This window comes from Notothenia rossii (assembly GCF_949606895.1).
Source record: "Notothenia rossii genome assembly, chromosome: 10".
NCBI lineage: Eukaryota > Metazoa > Chordata > Actinopteri > Perciformes > Nototheniidae > Notothenia > Notothenia rossii.
Genome location: NC_136908.1, coordinates 5095545 through 5117228, shown reverse-complemented (window position 1 = coordinate 5117228; position 21684 = coordinate 5095545). Strand labels below are relative to the sequence as shown.

At 40.2% G+C, this 21684-nt stretch overlaps 1 long non-coding RNA gene across 1 annotated transcript; it reads right to left on the bottom strand.

The window, feature by feature from the left end:
* Nucleotides 1-17211: 17211 nt before the first annotated feature.
* Nucleotides 17212-21684, bottom strand: LOC307023177. Its single transcript, XR_013803616.1, has 3 exons — nt 21558-21684; nt 21295-21386; nt 17212-18394 (listed from the first exon to the last, which is right to left on the bottom strand). It is a non-coding gene; the product is annotated as an uncharacterized lncRNA (long non-coding RNA).

Genomic DNA, 21684 nt, shown 5'->3' with positions numbered 1-21684 from the left:
TTTTCCCACATGTTGCCCATAGTTGATCATTTTAGTTTTAGCGGCTCCATCTCTGTTTGCAGCTTCTCACAAACCTCCTGTTCTTCAAAGGTGTGACTGCTGTGGGTGTCCAATAGAGCATACACAGGAGTTTCAGAATTAGGAATGTTAGATGATGAAATCCACACTGGCACGATCATTGATGTGCTCCCACCTTCACCCCCATTCACACAACATGACAGTGGGGATGTATTTCCTTCAAACCTGCTGTGTGTGTAGGGTTTGCCCGCTGAGGAACGCTCTTCATGCAAAGGAGTCGGATGACCCCTTTTGCATTATGCCACACATGGCTCTGTTCTTGCAGTCTCTGGAGACATGTCCCTTTCTCAGGCATGCAAAACACAGCCTATTTTCTTGTATTCATGTTCTCTTTTCCTCCACAGTCAATTCCTGTAGCTTTTGGCATTTGAATATGGCATGATTTTCTCCACAGCAAAAACACTCAGTTGTGTTTTGTGTTAGCATGCTCCCTTTCTTCACTTCCTCTGCATCTTCTGACTTCTTCTCCGTTGGATTTAGCCACAATGCAAGGTGTGTCTGAATCCCCCACGTCGGTGAAAAATGTGTTTGCTTTTGGCCCTTTTGCTTCTCTTACAGGCATTTCTGCTATGCGGGACTCCTTTGATATGAACCTGGCAAACTCTGCGAAGCTTGGATAATCATTGCCTGAATCCAGCTGTTCTGTGACATAACGGTTCCACCTTGATGTGAACCAATCCGGAAGTTTGGTTAGCATCTTCTGATTCTCTTCACAGTCGTTAAGAACTTGTAGGCCCTTAACGTGAGGCATAGCGTTGCTGCATGTTTGGAGGAAATCACTAAATTCTCTCAAATTGATATATTCCTTTCCCCCAATCTTTGGCCATCCGTTGAGTTTCTCTCTGAAGGCTCGCTGCACAACAAAGGAATGACCGTACCTGGCATTCAGCCTATCCCGTGCTTGTTCATAGGCCTCCTCATCTTTTCTGTAGGAGCTACCTTCAAGGGCAGATTTCGCCCCCCCTGCTACAGTACGTACTTTTGCAGGTAGAACAGCCTATCTGCAGGGTTAGAGCATCGCCTCTCTATCAGAGCCTTAAAGCTTGCGCTCCACTCAGTGAACTTCAATGGATATTATCACTGTAGATGTTTTATCTTGTTCTGTATTCATGTTCATATTTTAATATTGTTGTTATGTTTTCTGTAAAGAACTTTGGACTGCTTTGTGCATTAAAGGTGCTATACAGATAATGTTTATTATTACTACTATTATTATTATTATTATTATTATTATTATTATTATTATCTAAGTGTGCCAACTCATTGCCTGGATGACCATGTCTTTGTTATTTTCCCTTCAAAAAAAAAATGATGGTTTGTAGATAGGTCCATCACACTATATTACTCTTACATAATGAGGTGGTAAACATTGTGATTTCAACAATGTCCCTTATAACAGCTCAAAGGCTTTTTTAATTAATCATTTAACTGATTTCGGTCAGTATGATTGTTTGTATTAGCGTCTGGACTGTCCACATCTCAAGTAATGGAAACATGATGTCGGTCATTTCAATTAAGTTTGCATGTTACGTGAGCAAACTTGCAAATAATGGCTTACCGAGGCCTTCCAGGGTTTACCATGGCTTACCATATTATTTGTTAGAAAGGCTAAATGACCTTGATTGGCGATGATCTTTTGAGTGATTTAAGTGCTTTAGTAGTCGTGGACATACTGTATGTCATAGGGATAAGGGCTGGATGGTACTTTTACTTGATTAACATTTTGAATGCAGGACTTTTACTTAACAGAGTATTCCTACACTCTGGTACTTCAACTTTTACCAAAGTACAACATCTGAGTACTTCTTCCACCTCTGTATGCTAAAGTGAAACCATTCACCACAGTCAGATTAAGCGGGAAACAATCCAAACTGCCTGTAAGCTCTTTAACAAAAACAAATGTGAGTCCTTCTTTACAAGACATGATAGCTAATATGATCTCTCTATACTTCAAGCATCCTATCTCTGTATTCGGGGTTTTTAATTTGAGATATACCCCAAACAAATGGAGGTGAGCTTGATTTACTAACAATGCTATTTACACCTTAGGCCTGTACCACAAAGCCGGATTTTCTCTTAACGAGCTAACTTCAGGGAAAACTCGGGGTTTCCGGTCCTACGACGCTGGTTCTCTTTTTAGCGGGCTAGATCTCCATGGTAACTTATACTGAACGGCTAACCTCAGTAGCAGCTGGCCCATAGGGGCATAATTCATGGGGCAACAAGGTGAACTTCTTGTACGGACTTCGGCAGTAGTGAAGACTCACTGAACGAATTAAGTACAAAGACGAATCGTTCGCGAACGTGCAAATCACCAGAAGCCGTTCGCAAACCGGTGAACGAATCAGTGAACGAATCTTTAAAGTGAACTGAATCAAAGGATTCGTGTCCCCGAAGGGATTCGAAATGCCCATCACTACATCCAACACATTGCTGACTGTTGCTATCTGTAAACTATGCAGCAGAAACATAATTTCAGACAATCAGTGTCGTCAGATCTGATGCTCAAAGGGCGGCAATTTCAGCGCCCGATGCAGTCTGTGAGTTGGTTATGGCTAGAAAGTATAAAACTGTCGCGAGAGTTTGCGAGTCACGTGGCTGAATGTTTACGTTTGACAGGCAGCCTTTCAGTTACAATCGTTAACATCAGTGGGCCACAGCAAATGATGGTGAGAAGCTAAACTATCTATTCATTATGTCAATTACAGGGAGTGTGATTGTAACTGTGTGTGTGACTAGCTGGATGCAAACAGGTAAACACTGTCTTTTGTTTCCCATGCTTGCTCTTCAAACAGCCGGGGAGTCCTGCCCCGGAGCAGGCTAGGTTGCAGGCTAAGAGATCAACTCAGTGAAAGCACCGCCTGCTGACCAATCAGAGCTCAGTGTGCGGAATTCAAAGCGATCAAGTCATTACAAGATGGATGAAAAACAGTTTAAGCTGCCGTTGCAGGAAAGACGGCCGGCAAAAATCACCGACTGTGTGAACGTGAACATTAATAGAATATCACCTCCCATCTTCAGAGCAATCTGACTATTATAACATTAGCGTTAAGAAAGCTTACTTAAATATCTGCCACAACACAAGTAACCGGATCAAAGTAACATTAAGTACAGTCCACGGCATATCACATGATAATGTATCATATTTCCTTATCTGAGTCAGCTGAGCCGTATCTGGCCGTGCAACACTCACAGTGTCACATACTGTATGCAGAAAGGTTATTTTAAGCAACACATTAAGTTGACGAAACACTTGAGTCAAATGTAATTAAAGTCAGATCCACTCGTATCTTAGCAGTGATACCAAAAACCTGTTAATGTACGCATTCCACGATCCACTTGATAACCCGCGTCGTAGGACCGTTTAGCGAGAGCGTGTATGTTTTGGATTAGGCCAACCGGCTAACTCAAACATATCCAGGTTAGGTTGAACCGGCTTCGTCGTACATGCCTCTGGGTGTCTGTAGCTAACAATATTTACACCCGAGTACTTGTGTACTTTTACTTGATTAACATTTTGAATGCAGGACTTTTACTTAACAGAGTATTCCTACACTGTGGTACTTCAACTTTTACTAAAGTACAACATCTGAGTACTTCTTCCACCTGTGTGCTAAAATGAAATCATGCACATTCAGATTAAACAATCAGCAAAGTTGCAGAGTCTGCTACACATACACTAACTAACAACATGTTTTTGTTGTGTTCTTTATTCAAATATACACGTTGTACACCCATCATCGACCTTACATGTGTGCAAAACTATTTCCATCACTAAAAACAACATGGCCAGTCAAGGTCAACATTGAAACCGGAAGACAGTTAAGCCATCATTTGCAAGTTCACAGCCATGACATGCAAACCCCATTTACATGACCGCCAATATCTCACTTTATTTTATAGTTACTGACATGTTGAAATGCTAATAATAAGAAAAATACTGAGTCAAATGAATAAAATAAAGCATCAGCCTCTGAGCTGGTATAGTGCTACTTATAAATTACAGTCCAACCTAAACATCCTATGAATATGCAAAGGTGAAGGTCATGTCTAGGCTTCTAAAGTTTATGAGGCTTCATGCTGCCTTCAATGTAAAACAGGATACTCTGTTCTCAATATCAAACAATGCTTTTGCACACATTTGCATGCCCAACAATAAGTACATCCCAGTTACGGTTCCAATGACCTGGTCGTCAGCCCAGAGTTACTGCAGGGAGAAATACACGGACTTGACCAGCATGAGGACCCAGCAAGAGAAGGAGGAGATCCTGAAGTTGACAGATGAGTCCACCTGGTGGATCGGTGCGTACAGAAAGCTCTGGAATTGGCCCGACCGGAGTATCTCTACACTCGCTCTGTGGACTACTGGAGACCCTAATGGCGGTGCTTCTGAACTCGTAAAAACCCGAATTTGGTGAAGAATAGCCAAACTTTTATAAACGCAAAGGTCCAGAATGATTATAACTGTAACTTCCCCATAAAGTGGGGCAGGAATAAGTCCCACAACCAGAACCAATGTTTTTTTTATTTGGTTCGATGTCAGAAATTAGGTCTGGTTAAAACAAGCTAAAGAGATTGTGAGTTCCTGTTCTACATGATAAAATATGTCAGTAAATACCCCACTTGTGCACTTTGAAGCCCCTGAAGATGTTGGTTAGTAGCAAGTGGCTAAATGAGACTATGGTCACACTACACTTGTGACCATGATGTAGTTTGTTTATGAGGTAAGCCAATTAATTATATTGGTTATATTGACAGTAATTCATTATTTTAACTCGCTTAATATATGTTTATAATCCTCCTGAACAAAAACATGTAAGTGTCCTAAACATGTCTTTGCGACAAATCTTTTTTTCTGCGACATTCCCATATCATATAGAAAAATCCAAACCATGGAGATGCTAACTTCCGGGTCCGCAAACAAAACAAAGTTTAACCTGAATCAGTGTTGTTAAACCTAAGCATAAGTTACATTTTTTTTCTGTGAGTTTCAAAACTATATATTTTCCTTAAAGGTCCCCTATTATTCAGTTTTTCATCAATATATTATAGGTCCCAGATATATACAAAGCCTGTCTCTGATTGGCTGAAACACCAAACAGATCATTGACCCATAATCCCCTCTGTTTCAGCCCTGTTTCCAAAGTGCTGATTCTCTGTCTGTTACTTTAGATGAAAATAAGGAGCCCCTCCCCACGCCCCTCTGAGAGATATTTGGTTAAAAAGAGCTCAATGGTGCTCTAGGAGGAGATTCAGGTGATAAGGTGGGGGGGGGGGGGGTTAAATGGTTAAATGGTTAAACAAGCCAACAAATTGTTATGACATCAAAAAGTGGCCAAAATCTTATCAGCTCATTTTCAGACAGGTTTTTATAGAAATGGATCAGGACAAAAAGAGAGAGAATCTTTGTTCCTGAAACTTTCAGAGTCTCTTTCCACAGAGGGGACACATGTTGATGTAGAAGAGACATGAAGAAGAGGGGACACATGTTGATGTAGAAGAGACATGAAGAAGTGGATTTGCATAATAGGTGACATTTAAGGGGAAACAAATAGGTTTCTAAGAACATTCATCTCACAAGAAATTGCTCTGACCATCAGTCCACATTGATTTGGCTTAAAGGTGGGGTAGGTAAGTTTGAGAAACCGGCTCGAGATACACTTTTTGTTATATTCCATGGAGTGCTCTTAACATCCCGATAGCAATGAATATCTGAAGTGCTTTGACAAAAAATCCATAAAATAATTTCATCTGTGGAAGCCGTGGCGCTGTAAAAAGCACGACCAATCATCTGAGCCGGCCCGGCTAAAGTAACTGGATGGCCTACCTGCCTGTCAGCCTTCCATCTGTGCACAAACTTATCTCGTGCCCTCATTGGTCATGTGCACGTTCGTGTGTGTTGGGGGAGGGGCTCTGTCAGGAAGTGGCAGATCTTTCCCAGCTGTGTACTTTCAAATTCTAGCGCACTCCAGCTGGTTTCTCCAAAATTACCTACCCCACCTTTAAGGATTCACGACCAACAATCAAATGAATGTATAGGGCAAAACTATATTAGGCAATATTACAGAAACTGCTGTCAAAACTATTTGTTCTTCTCTCTTGTAGATGGAGAAACATATGCGTGGCCATGGGATCCATCAGAAGTTCACACTGAGATGGAGGAAACCACCATCTAGAAAAGTCGATGAAAACGAGGTTGAACCGTTACTGTAAATGTTGTTTTCCTTCTGATACAACAACACAGTCTCGTCTCAACTGTGAAATACTGAGCTACATATTTAAAAGATTTAAATCTAGACCAATGATGTACTTTATGTGTGTTTAAGTGGAGCTTGAATTACTGTTTGCCCTTTTTCTTATGTGCCAACCTTATTAACTCTGTTTCACAACATCCTCAATCCTCAAAATCCTCAAAATGTTATTTGATCACACTGAACAACAATGTGTGCAAAGTGTGTTTTTGCTCATTTTTAATGAATGCATTTGGGGACATTTGAAGAAGAGAAACTATGGATGGTAAATCACAGTCGATTACTGTCACTGAGCCAGGACTAATCTGTTGTGCACAAAGGTGGTTGCCCTTTAAAACATTCCTTTATTTGTCTTTAAATGTTAAACTTAAAGTGAAATGTAGACACAAGCAGGACTCATGCACAGTAAATAGGGTGACCAGGTGCCAACAAGCAACATGTGGGACAAATAGGACATTTTTGCTGGACAATGCGGGACATGTTACTGCGTTACTAAGAGCTAGATTAGATAATGTTTATCCAACCCTTAAGAAGAACATTTGTATTAAACTATTAGCTTATAAATATGAATAACAATGCTTTACTTTGGTTTAATGTTTGCACAAACTATGCAAGTGAAGGAATTAATTATATTTGTTTTGAATGGAATTAACATAAAAAAAGCGAGTTATCTGCCACAGCCTGCTGACCCGCGTGCTAAACGTTAATTAAATCAGCTGCTGTTACCTCATCTCTTTTGGTTTCAGGAGGAATATATCCATAGATCATTATTGTCTTTATGAGCCACGGGTTTCTTGAGAGTTTTGGGGAAGCGTCGCTTTAAAACATATTCACCTCCGTGCACAATCTTTCTTTTTTAAATCTGGCAATAACTCTCATGGAATGTCCCTCCACCGGCTACACCCATAGGTTAATACATTTCTCTGTCGATTGATTGACATCTGACACAGCTAATGGTGATGACAGCCCTCTTGTTTTCTACACACCTTTGTATAAGGGCCTTGTTTAAGATGGGCGACTGTCAATCAAATGCCAGACATCGGCTAAATGTGTGGGACAAATGATAAAAAGCTGTGCAGTCCCGCACAAAGCAGGACACCTGGTCACCCTAACAGTAGTGTTCATTTCCTCAGCTATTTTTTAATTTAGTTTTAGTCTTAGTCCTGTGTTACATTTCCTTTTTAGTTTTAGTCATATTTAGTCACCTTCATCCTGTTTTTATTTAGTCAAGTTTTAGTCGACTAAAAGTCTGAGCATTTTAATCTTATTTTAGTCAAAGAAAACTAATTATTTTAGTCTACTTTTTGTCAATGAAAACTTGAGTTTTTTTCCGTCATCAGATTATATAGAACATTTCAGTCAAACTAGTCTAGCCAAAACCAATCATTTGTAATTTTAGTTAAACTTATTTCACAATAAGATTATATCTTGTCCTTGTTTGATGGAAACACAGGTTGAATGATCAAGAAGCTTTGCAGAGAGTATCTGGTCTGGTTTGTGGTGTTTTTACCAGCTGTGTATTGGCCACATTGCTTCCCTTCTGATAAAACAATGTATTCGCTTTTTTTCTCAGCCTCATTGTAGCGAAAATGGGCCCAAATATCACATTGTTTCTTTCTCCCAAGCAGTGGTGGCGTTAGACTTTTTCGTTGTCAGTCATTTTGATCAAAGCAGGACACCTGGTCACCCTAACAGTAAACCAAGTAAGAGTAAAGAGGAACAGTGTGAGTTTCTATCGACATCTGAGACATGTGGCAATTTCGAGATTTCAATTGTACTTTAAATGTATCTATGAACTCTTGATGTTGAATTTTAAATAGTTCTTTAGGTATAATTAGGCTTTCTTGTCAAGAAATATTAAAGATGGAAAAAGTCAAAGATACAGGTGGCAGCTTGTCTGATCTTTAGAAAGACCAATCATTATGGCGTTCTTAGAAAATAATGATGATGTAAAAAAGTACAAACTTGTACACGTTTAATAAAAACATCTCAAAGTTGACGTGATGAATACATGGTTTTCTGTCATCTTATTCTGAAAGACTTCACATGTAGTAAATGAGAGCATTATACTGATATTCCCTTTTTACTGTGCACATACAAGTTGTATAAATACAGTATACAAAGATATGATCATGCACCGTTAAATGATAACAAATAAAAGATACTGACATGGCATGACTTAACCTGCTTTGACTTGATATTCAATTCCAGTCAATGTAAAGGTCATTGTTCCTGCCCTGACTCAAGTTCTCACTCACATGTTCAGGATAGGGTTTTCGTCATTTTAAGATGAATCCTACATGACCGTTTGTTTTTCAGTGGGATTCTGTTTCTCTGTAAAGGTCAATCTACCACTGGACCCTGATAGCAAAACACTATGACACCAAATCTAAGCTGGGTAAGGTTTATTTCCTGCTAACTGTATTTAGATGTATATGCAACTTACTTGTATTCAACAACAGAACATATTGTACATGTGTCATCATTATTCCTACAGACTGTCCTTTTAAGAAGTGTCAGCTATGATCAGAGTATAGATCCTGCCCAGTGTGATTCGCACTCTCAGAGATAATCCCAACATTTTGTAACATCCCGTCATGTCTGCTAAATTATTCAAGTCATGTTAATCAGGTTCAGGTTATTGTTTCACGTTTAGTTCATAGCCCAGGTTAGATGTATGTTTAGTCAAGTCCTTTTGTTCACCTGTCTAGTCCTGTCATTGCACTTCTGTTTTATTTTTGTACTTACCTCTTGTCTTTCATTTCAGGTCCTCTTACTTCCTCTCTTTGTGTGTTTTCCCGCCATCGTCAGCGTCTGCCCCGCCCCTGATTGTTTCCACCTGTTCCCCCTTACCTCATGTATAAATAGTCCTGTCTCCCTTTGTCCTGTGCCAGTTCGTCTTGTGCCTTGTGCCATTTAGAGAGCCATCTTGTCTCGCCAAGAGATTATTGTACTTTGTGACCATAGTCAAGTTTATTTAGTTTGTAATTTGCTTTTCTACGTTTTGCCTCTCAGGAGTGATTTTTGTTTGAACTTTATACTTTTCCAAAGTAAAGACTTTTTTTGAACAAACTTTCTTTTGAGTCGTGCGTTTGAGTCCAAGTGTCTGTCAAGGTTCCTAACACATTTGGAGACACAGTGCGGTAGTTAGGAGAGATTAGTCCTGTAAACTAGATCCCTTCACGCACCAACATCCCTCTCTTTGAATTGGGATTACTCCCTAATGATGACTTGTGTCCTCGGTCCTCACTTTTTAGGCTAATACCCGCAGAGAGAATCTGTCCTCAAGATTATCAGTAACGCCACTTCCTTTCAGCATGTGATTATAAGACTCCTGCAAGACCTCAGTGGGAACATGAAAGTGCAGCATAATTACCTGAGTCAGATCACCAATAAGTTCCTCTGCAACTCATTTGAGCGGAGAGGAGAGCTCAGTTTTCTATAATTATAATAATGGGTTTCATTTATAAAGCACTTCATATTTGACTTCAAATCCCAAAGTGCCACAAGCAGTGAGCATGAACAGTATAAAAACAGTATGCAACACAGTAGAATGAATAAAAACCAATAACAACAAACAAAACAAATACAAATAAAATAAAATAAATGGGTGGTAATAAATAAAAGGTCTAGGGAAAGGCTCTATTGAATAGATGGGTTTTGAGGCCTTTTTTAAAAGCTTCTGTGGTGCTCGTACAGTATGTGGTCGGGGAGAGCGTTCCACAGAGCAGAAGGCCCGGTATCCCATAGTACGGAGCTTGGTCCTGGGGGGTCTGAGGAGGTTGGAGTTGCTGGAGCGGGTGGTCCGCAAGGAGGTATGGGGGGTGAGGAGTTCCTTGAGGCAGGGAGGGGCAGTTCCATGGATACACCGGTGGGTGAGGACGGAGACCTTGAATTCGATCCTCAATTCCTCGGGGAGCCAGTGTAGTGAATTAAGGATGGGGGTGATGTGATCATATTTGCACACCCTCATCAGGATCCTGGCAGCGCTGTTCTATCTCGCTATGACCGTAATCAATCATTTATCATTTACAGAATCAAAGAGGGGATGGTTTGATTCTGTAGTAATTACTCTAAGAAGCTTTAGCCACCAGGACAATTGGCAGATAGCTGATGCAGTGAAAACAGTCGGCCAAAACCTGCTCACAGTTCCTTTTCAGCAAAGAAATTATTCACCTTCCCAAAACCTTCCATCTCCATACAGCACAAACGGATATGCTCTAAATGTAAAGCATGCTGGCTGCACTCTGGCCCTGCTTGAGCATTATTTTGGAGATCGATTCTTTCTTATTCTTTTTGTACTCATGCATATCTTACCAAGGACAGGAAGGAGCCCAATGTTCCTTTGTACTTCTTTCCAGGACTTGCATATGTATACATATATATATACACTGGCACCCACACAGAAAATGCATTTACATTGGAGCGTGAATGCAGGCATACAAACAGACAAACACTTGTTGAAAAGTGATGTTTGCAGCATAACAAGTGCAGAATAGAATCTGCATTTCCTCATGGATACGCATATAGCCCACTTTTGTATGAATGAATAATTGCAGGTATGTTAAAACTTTCCTCATGCTTGATCACCAACAGTACATAGAGCCCATGTGAGATGTTTCAGGTCTTCAGTGTTTACATAACGTTCGTTCTCACTTCACTTTCATGGCAATAACAGTTCAAAAGGTAAATGACAGCAAAACAGGTTAGTAATTGTGTCTCTTGTTCCTCTTATGGCCGGTTTGAATGTAGCAGTTGTGAGCCCTGTCCTATATAAAGAGGCCCTATTGTGCTTTTGGGGGTTTTCCTTTTTCTTGTAGATCATCTAGGTCTTTGTGCATATCTTTGCCCCTATAACAAAAACAAATGTGAGTCCTTTTTTACAAGACATGATAGATAATATGATCTCTCTATACTTCAAGCATCCTATCTCTGTATTCAGGATTTTTAAGTTCAGATATAGCAAAAGTGAGCTTGATTTACTAACAATGCTATTTACACCCAAGTACTGATAGGTGTATAAAGCCTGTCTTTATTAACTTCAAGTACCTTAACTTTACCAACAAAATGTAGCCTATATTGTCTTGAAATTAGCTTTCTCAGACATGTAATTAGACAGAGGGTGTTAGAAAAATATCACTCGTCACTGGCTTGAGCTTCAATCTCAGGATCCATGTATTTGTGATCCTCTCCAGAATGGAAGGAGTCATCACATACAGAGCATCAACTAGTTCCTGAACAGTGTCCTTCACATGCTGATATCCAAGAGAGGGAGTTCCACAGTCACAAGATGGAGGAATAGAAAGCAGTATTCAATGTTTACTTCAGATTAGCTCCACGTCAGAAATGATCATGCTTGTCATATGTCTCTCTCCATAGAGGCTGAATCATCATGTTAATCACATAGCTATCATATGCCTCAAACAGTCCTGATGCTCTTCTAGGTCATCACACATCCTCTCATGTACAAAGCTACAGTTGGGATACCTTTGTTATCATGTGGACTCTGATGTTGGAAGAGTACATTCAGTATTTTCCCAACAGAGGGTTTAGTTCACAACTGGAACTTTCAAAACGGCCATAAGGGCTACAAGAGACACACTTATAAACCTGTTTTGCTGTCATTGTATTCATACAAGACAAGTTAAATTAACACCAAAGACTGACTTAAAAGGAGTGAAGCCTGTATAGTTCAGGCAGTCCACTCTGGAACCATTGATACATATACAGTACATGTGACATGTATTGCCACCCAACCAAAAAATATTCTGTGAAATCTGCGCTCTATTTAAAGGGGACCTATTATGAAAAATGCATACCCTTTCTCTTTTCCTCCTTACCCAAATCTCTAAAAACGGGGGAACAACGGAGCTGATCAAGATTTGCGTCCGATATGACGTAATATCAGAAATATGGACCAACAGCACAATCAGAAAGTTGCTATCAGAAACAATGCCCGACTGTTTTGGACGTAATAGGTCTTTGTTTACATTAGCTGGCATCGCTAATACCTGCTAACCTGTACTGGAGAGAGTATATGTCAAAAATGGCATAATAGGAGACCTTTAAGTTACAATATTTGCCATCTCTCCCACCACTATCATCACTGCTCAATGTAAAACATTATTCTATGAGTGATGAGTAGTGGCCAAACTCAAACTATACACTGCTGTGAATGAACATTTTATACGCGAGTTGTCTGACTGAACTGATTTTCAACACATGCATTTGTTTGTATGCCTGCATTCACACTAGGATGTTAATGCATTTTCTGTGTGGATACCAGCTTATAAATGCAAGTCCTGGAAAGAAGTACAAAGGAACATTGGGCTCCTTTCTGTCCTTGGTAAGATATGCATGAGTACAAAAAGAATAAGAAAGAATCGGACTCGAGTGCCGATTTTCGGGACTCGACTTGGACTCATGAATTCTCGCACACGATGACTTGGACTCGGACTCGGACTCGTGAATGTTTCCCCCACGATGACTCGGACTCGACTTGTACATTGACGCTCCGACTTGGACTCGGACTCGAGCCAGTTTTCTCTGGAGTCTGATGTCCTCTATCCTGGCATGTGCACCTGCGAGGCGAGTTCACGTACTGGGCCCCGCTATTCCAGTCTAAACATGTCGAGGACACACCCCGCACATAGCCGTGGGAACATGTTTCAAATGGGGGGTGCTGTGACACCAGGGCCGGTTCTGACCCATTTGCTGCCCTAGGCAAGATTTTAGCTGGCAATGAAAAACCTCTATAAAAGACCAATACACGACAAACAGAGAAACGTATTGACATGGTGGACAGCTTATATTAAAGGCTTCAAATGTATTTAGTATTATAACATGTTTTAATTGGGGGGTGGACCACATCCTCTAGGGGGGTCCGGGGTGCCCCCCCGGGAAGATCTTTAACATTTTAAAGTAAAATGCTTCAATCTGGTGAACTTTGAGCGCCCAATCACTAGAGACTGATCTAGGGGATACAACTCTAAACACCCATATGAAAAAGATCGGTTTGCATTTTAATAATCAAATAAGTATGTGAACATTTTCAATAACCTACCATAGCCAATAACAAATAAATGTAACTTATTTTATTTTTGTTGTTCATTCATATCTTATTTTATCAGTTAACATTTATTTATTTATTTATCTATATTTTTAAATCTCTCCAGTTTTAAACGATATGTTTGGTTTACTGTCCTATAGTATACATTGGGATGATTTCAAACCTGTTTTTATTTATCCTAATAATTATAAAGGTGTGCCTTGGAAATATGTGTTTACATAAATTGTGATCAAAACGTTTGAGACTCACTGAGATAACTTAGACTAAAGTGAACTATCTAAACCCTCAGAGTCCTTTCCCTCACTGAGCCTCTCAGTCTGACAGGAGAGCTCTCCCTCCACATTATTGTAGAAACAGCTTCTCATATCCGTTAGCGCAGCAGAAGCTAATAACAATCCCCGCCGGTACCGGTGCACCCCCTCTCTCTATCTCTCTATCTATATCTCTCTCTCTATCTCTCTCACTTTGGCTGTGAGCTGCGGGCGCCTGATAAGCCAACATCCCCCACTTTCATCACTACAGCGTCCATCGTACAGGGCAAATGGAAAATGTAACCAGGGTGAAAAGGGTGTTATCTTTACTTAATTATGAATGTTGTTACATCAAGGCTGGAAATCATTTTTTGGGGTATTATATCTTGTAGAAGTGCAGATCCCCTGTCCTCCACCAGGGGGTGCTGCAGCACCCTCAGCACCCCTACTTCCCACGGCCCTGACCCCGCATCATGCTGTATGCTTTCACACATTCTGCTTCCACATTGGAAAAGAGCAGCGCAAAATGCTCGTTATGTTATGTGGAAACAAGATTGAAGAGAAGGATCGAGTTCAGACATATAGGCTGCGTTGAACAATATCATCAGAGTAACGTGATCTAATGAATAAATAAAGATTCAGCCGATAACACGAAAGCACATGGCTACTTAACATGCAGAATGATGTCATTTTGGATGCTAAGTAGCCATGTGCTTTCTGGGGCTTAATCTTTATCGGTAAACTGATTTAACCGGTAAAAGTTCCTTCAAAATAAGAGTCCCGATTTTATTACTATCAAAATAAAAGTGCAAAACGAAAACTTTACCATAGGAAAATATTGGCATACAAATATAATCAGTTCTCTAAAAGTTAACTCATTTTAAATATAGTTGGACATATTAAAGGTCATTTACAATAATAATATTAATATTAGTAATAAACTTTATTTGTAGCACCTATTACAAGAATTGTAGCCAAACTCGCTTCACAGTAGTTCAATAGACAGATTACTATAACATGACAGGATAAAAGCAATGTAGAGGAGCAGCTAAACATTTCAACACATATATCCACAAAGATTAATACATGAAGACTTGTGACTCAGACTTGACTTGGACTTGAACACAGGTAATGATGAATTGGACTCGGGCTCGACTCGGACACTCCTTGGGTGACTCGGACTCGAACACAGGTAATGATGACTCGGACTCGACTCGGACACTCCTTGGGTGACTCAGACTCGAACACAGTTAATGATGACTCGGACTCGACTCGGACACTCCTTGGGTGACTCGGACTTGGACTCGGACTCGACTACGACTCTCCCTTGGTGACTCGGACTTGGACTCGGACTCGAAGAGTGGTGACTCGAGAGTGACTTGGACTCGTGAATTGGTGACTTGACTACAACAATGCTTTTAGAGCATATCCGTTTGTGCTGTATGGAGATGGAAGGTTTTGGGATGATGAATAATTTCTTTGCTGAAAAGGAACTGTGAGCAGGTTTTGGCCGACTGTTTTCACTGCATCAGCTATCTGCCAATTGTTCTGGTGGCTAAAGCTTCTTAGAGTAATTACTACAGAATCAAACCATCCCCTCTTTGATTCTGTAAATGATAAATGATTCGTTACGGTCATAGCGAGATAGAAAACTGAGCTCTCCTCTCCGCTCAAATGAGTTGCAGAGGTACTTATTGGTGATCTGACTCAGGTAATTATGCTGCACTTTCATTTTCCCACTGAGGTCTTGCAGGAGTCTTATAATCACATGCTGAAAGGACCTGGCGTTACTGCTAATCTGTCCTGCTCTATCTCTCCTCTGCTAATAACATTCATTTGTTATCCTCTCCCTCACACTAACACTTGAGGACAGATTCTCTCTGCGGGTTTTAGCCTAAAAAGTGAGGACCGAGGACACAAGTCATCATTAGGGAGTAATCCCAATTCAAAGAGAGGGATGTTGGTGCATGAAGGGATCTAGTTTACAGGACTAATCTCTCCTAACTACCGCACTGTGTCTCCAAATGTTGGGATTATCTCTGAGAGTGCGAATCACACTGGGCAGGATCTATACTCTGATCATAGCTGACACTTCTTAAAAGGACAGTCTGTAGGAATAATGATGACACATGTACAATATGTTCTGTTGTTGAATACAAGTAAGTTGCATATTCATCTAAATACAGTTTGCAGGAAATAAACCTTACCCAGCTTAGATTTGGTGTCATAGTGTTTTGCTATCAGGGTCCAGTGGTAGATTGACCTTTACAGAGAAACAGAATCCCACTGAAAAACAAACGGTCATGTAGGATTCATCTTAAAATGACGAAAACCCTATCCTGAACATGTGAGTGAGAAGTTGAGTCAGGGCAGGAACAATGACCTTTACATTGACTGGTATTGAATATCAAGTCAAAGCAGGTTAAGTCATGCCATTTGTCAGTATCTTTTATTTGTTATCATTTAACGGTGCATGATCATATCTTTGTATACTGTATTTATACAACTTGTATGTGCACAGTAAAAAAGGGAATATCACTATAATGTTCTTATTTCCTACATGTGAAGTCTTTCAGAATAAAATGACAGAAAACCATGTATTCATCACGTCAACTTTGAGGTGTTTTTATTAAACGTGTACAAGTTTGTACTTTTTTACATCATCATTATTTTCTAAGAACGCCATAATGATTGGTCTTCCTAAAGATCAGACAAGCTGCCACCTGTATCTTTTACTTTTTCCATCTTTAATATTTCTTGACAAAAAAGCCTAATTATACCTAAAGAACTATTTAAAATTCAACATCAAGAGTTCATAGATACATTTAAAGTACAATTGAAATCTCAAAACTGCCACATGTCTCAGATGTCGATAGAAACTCATACTGGTCCTCTTTACTCTTACTTGGTTTACTGTTAGGGTGACCAGGTGTCCTGCTTTGATCAAAATGACTGACAACGAAAAAGTCTAACACCACCACTGCTTGGGAGAAAGAAACAATGTGATATTTGGGCTGATTCTCGCTACAATGAGGCGGAGAAAAAAAGCAAATGCATTGTTTTATCAGAAGGGAAGCAATGTGGCCAATACACAGCTGGTAAAACGCCACAAACCAGACCAGATACTCTCTGCAAAGCTTCTTGATCATTAAACCGGTGTTTTTCATCAAATAAGGACAAGATATAATCTTATTGTGAAATAAGTTTAACTAAAATTACAAATGATTGGTTTTGGCTAGACTAGTTTGACTGAAATGTTCTATATAATCTGATGACGAAAAAAAACTCAACAGTTTTCATTGACAAAAAGTAGACTAAAATAATTAGTTTTCTTTGACTACAATAAGACTAAAATGCTCAGACTTTTAGTCGACTAAAACTTGACTAAATAAAAACAGGATGAAGGTGACTAAATATGACTAAAACTAAAAAGGAAATGTAACACAGGACTAAGACTAAAACTAAATTAAAAAATAGCTGACGAAATGAACACTACTGTTAGGGTGACCAGGTGTCCTGCTTTGCACAGCTTTTTATCATTTGTCCCACATATTTAGCCGATGTCTGGCATTTGATTGACAGTCGCCCATCTTAAACAAGGCCCTTATACAAAGGTGTGTAGAAAACAAGAGGGCTATCATCACCATTAGCTGTGTCAGATGTCAATCAATCAACAGAGAAATGTATTAACCTATGGGCGTAGCCGGTGGAGGGACATTCCATGAGAGTTATTGTTAGACTTAAAAAAGAAAAATTGTGCACAGAGGTGAATATGTTTTGAAGCGACGCTTACCCAAAACTCTCAAGAAACCCGTGGCTCATAAAGACAATATCGATCTATGGATATATTCCTCCTGAAACCAAAAGAGATGAGGTAACAGCAGCTGATTTAATTAACGTTTAGCACGCAGGTCAGCAGGCTGTGGCAGATAACTCGCTTTTTTATGTTAATTCCATTCAAAACAAATATAATTAATTCCTTCACTTGCATAGTTTGTGCAAACATTAAACCAAAGTAAAGCATTGTTATTCATATTTATAAGCTAATAGTTTAATACAAATGTTCTTCTTAAGGGTTGGATAAACATTATCTAATCTAGCTCTTAGTAACGCAGTAACATGTCCCGCATTGTCCAGCAAAAATGTCCTATTTGTCCCACATGTTGCTTGTTGGCACCTGGTCACCCTATTTACTGTGCATGAGTCCTGCTTGTGTCTACATTTCACTTTAAGTTTAACATTTAAAGACAAATAAAGGAATGTTTTAAAGGTTAACCACCTTTGTGCACAACAGTTTAGTCCTGGCTCAGTGACAGTAATCGACTGTGATCTACCATCCATAGTTTCTCTTCTTCAAATGTCCCCAAATGCATTCATTAAAAATGAGCAAAAACACACTTTGCACACATTGTTGTTCAGTGTGATCAAATAACATTTTGAGGATTTTGAGGATTGAGGATGTTGTGAAACAGAGTTAATAAGGTTGGCACAAAAGAAAAAGGGCAAACAGTAATTCAAGCTCCACTTAAACACACATAAAGTACATCATTGGTCTAGATTTAAATATTTTAAATATGTAGCTCAGTATTTCACAGTTGAGACGAGACTGTGTTGTTGTATCAGAAGGAAAACAACATTTACAGTAACGGTTCAACCTCTTTTTCATCGACTTTTCTAGATGGTGGTTTCCTCCATCTCAGTGTGAACTTCTGATGGATTCCATGGCCACGCATATGTTTCTCCATCTACAAGAGAGAAGAACAAATAGTTTTGACAACAGTTTCTGTAATATTGCCTAATATAGTGTTGCCCTATAAATTCATTTGATTGTTGGTCGTGAATCCTCAAGCAGAATCAATGTGGACTGATGGTCGGAGCATTTTCTTGTGAGATGAATGTTCTTAGAAACCTATTGGTTTTCCCTTAAATGTCACCTATTATGCAAAATCCACTTCTTCATGTCTCTTCTACATCAACATGTGTCCCCTCTGTGGAAAGAGACAAACAAAGATTCTCTCTCTTTTTGATCCATTTCTATAAAAACCTGTCTGAAAATGAGCTGATCAGATTTTGGCCACATTATAATGTCATAACGATGTTTTGGCTTGGTAACCATTAGCCAATCACCAACCAAGGTAACCAACCAATCTCTTTAGCTTGTTTTAACCATAGACCTAATTTCTGAGATCGAACCAAATAAAAAAAACATTAGCCGCTTTCACACCAAGTACTTTTCCCACAAAGTACAGATCGCGTTCTCACCGGAATAAGTTCCCTGAGGGAAGATTACGCAAATGAAGCCGATGACGTCACTTCTTCTTCTTCTGCTTTGGGTTTACTGGCAGGCCGCGAACAACTTCACGGCGTATACTGCCACCCGAAGTCCCCGGCCGGAAGTCCCCGGAGTTGGGGACTTGCTTCAGTAGAAGCTGCTGGGACTCCGAATAAATCGCCAGAACGCCGACACCTCCTCATCTCCACCGCTCCCATGTTTTTTTTTGTGTTGCCATAACTTATTCTCTCTCCGTTGGTCCGCGGGGCTAATGCTAATAATGCTAATGTCAGCAAATACAATACTTCACAAAACGGTAACCAGTTTTACGGGGCGTGGTTTGCAATTCGCCCAGCCAATCAGAAATTGGTACTTTTTTCTCCCCAGGATAGTCCCACCTCTCTAGAAGGCACTACAAATGGGGGTCAAAGTTATTTTTGGTGTGAACGCAAAATTCCAGGCACTAACGGAACTAAACGGGAAAAGTACGGGGAAAAGTACTCCAGTGTGAAAGTGCCTATTGGTTCTGGTTGTGGGACTTATTCCTGCCTCACTCTATGGGGAAGTTACAGTTATAATCATTCAGGACCTTTGCCTTTGCGTTTATAAAAGTTTGGCTATTCTGCACCAAATTCGGGTTTTGGCGAGTTACGTAAAGGTGACCTATCATGCAAAATGCACTTTTGTACGTCTTTTCTACATGAATATGTGTCCCCGGTGTTCCAGGGAACTCACCAAGTGTCAGAAAACACAACCCTCTCTATTTTCCTCCATACCCAAATCTCTTAAAAAGGGGCTGCAACGGATCTGATACAGACTGATCCAGATTTGAACACTTCTATGACGTCACAGAAGTGGTGCTACGGCTATTGGGCCAACTCCAATCAGGAGGAGACAGCCACGGACATTGCCGTTGGAAAGCGCTGGAGACGCTGTAGTACATATGCCAGGCCTGTAGATGGTGCTGTTCTCACAGAATCAGCCCATGATGTAAAGACAGTGTTAAATTGAGCGAAATGAGGAATGGCTAAAATGCATGATCTGTTTGGTATTTTGAAAAATAAAAAGTATAAATATGCCTTATATAGGTATGGTCCTACACTATATTATTCAAATATAGCATGATAGGCAGGGGTGCACATAACTTTCTCAGTGAGGTACTCAGATGAGTACCTGGATTCAGTGTTTGGTACTCCCACTCCTGGCTCCACGCGAATTTATTTGATGGAGCCCTCTGTATCGTGAACGTCAACGGGGGGGCTAGTGGAGTACTCCGTGACCACAGAGCGTGAACGTTGTGATCAGCTGTTTTAGTGCAGTTCTCCAGTGAAGGGGGGGAGTCTCCCTCCGCAGCCGGTTGGCGTAGTTTTGGCACAATTCCGTTGTACAGACAGACGTTAACAGCAGCCCTGTCTGTGCACACGGAGACCGACTCTGTCGCCCGGTGATCTAACCGCCTTCTGGAAAAGCTTCAAGAAGCACGTCGGTACGCAAATGCGCTTTGTGATACAACAGACGGTACGCATTTCGGATTACTGCCGCGCATGCGTACCTGCGTACCAGTTATATGCACCCCTGATGATAGGTCCACTTTAAGCTGTTGAATTGTATTGTGGGTAATGTAGGCTAGTGATGGGAATCAAGGCTCTTTGAAGGGAGCCTGATCTTATGGCTCCGTTCCTTTCCGAGAGCCGTTCAAAAGAGCCGTTTTTTTTCAAGTGGCGGTGGATATTATTTGTTGACCCTGCTTTAAATTATATTTTGGCTTTACAAATGTTGCGCTCCACTTTATCATTGCCCATGTTTTTATCGAATTGCCTTCAAAATGCTAGTGCGTTTTTGCGTATGGCAAATTTTTTCACCCAAAAAAAAAAACATCTCACTGTAACACTGAAGAACGACTCTCACCAAGTACGATTCGGTTCCCTTCGTTCGTACCAAAGTGCCGTTCAAAGCCGCTCAAAGCCGCTCAAAGCCGCTCGCGAACGTAACATGACTAGGCTACAATTGTCAACAAGAAAGAAGAATATGAGTAATGAGCAACAATACCTCTTGGTCTGTTGAATCGATTTTGTTTTTTTTAACTGTATATATCGTGACTTTCCGTGGAACAGTTGTACAGAAGTTCATGATTCCGATGATATACCCTAGTTCATAAACTATGGACACTCCTATTAGCCTCAGCTAATCCTAGAATGCTAACATACTAAACTTGACATAAGGTGGGTATACAATAATGCAAATCGTCAAAATGTAGCATTGACATTTTTAGTATGCTGACGTGAAAATGAAGTTTAAAGCATTGCTGCGCCTAGATACAGCCTCATGTAGCTGCAAGCTAATGCTAACACTCAGACTAGGAATGACACTGACATGATTCAAAAGATCTTCCTGAACTGAAGGATCATTCAGGTCCAACGATGCGTCGGACTTCAGGTCAATCTTCAACAGCTTGATCTGGGAAACTGCAGAATAGGGATAAAAGTCATGTGCTTTTAGTTTAAAAAGCAGCTATTTAACATGTACAGAAGTTGGACTAAACATGAGATTTTGACAAAGATAAATCATTTATGTTTGATATGATTTGAAATGAAAATATGTTGTTGTGTTCTTTGGCATGGAATGCGAATACTCACCCACACACATGAATTCATACGTACGTCCACAGCCAACATCAGCCCAACCTCCAAAATAACCAACTACACACGGTTCAGAACCACCGCCATCAGGCTCGCCTTTATTCCACAGAGCGAGTGAAGAGAT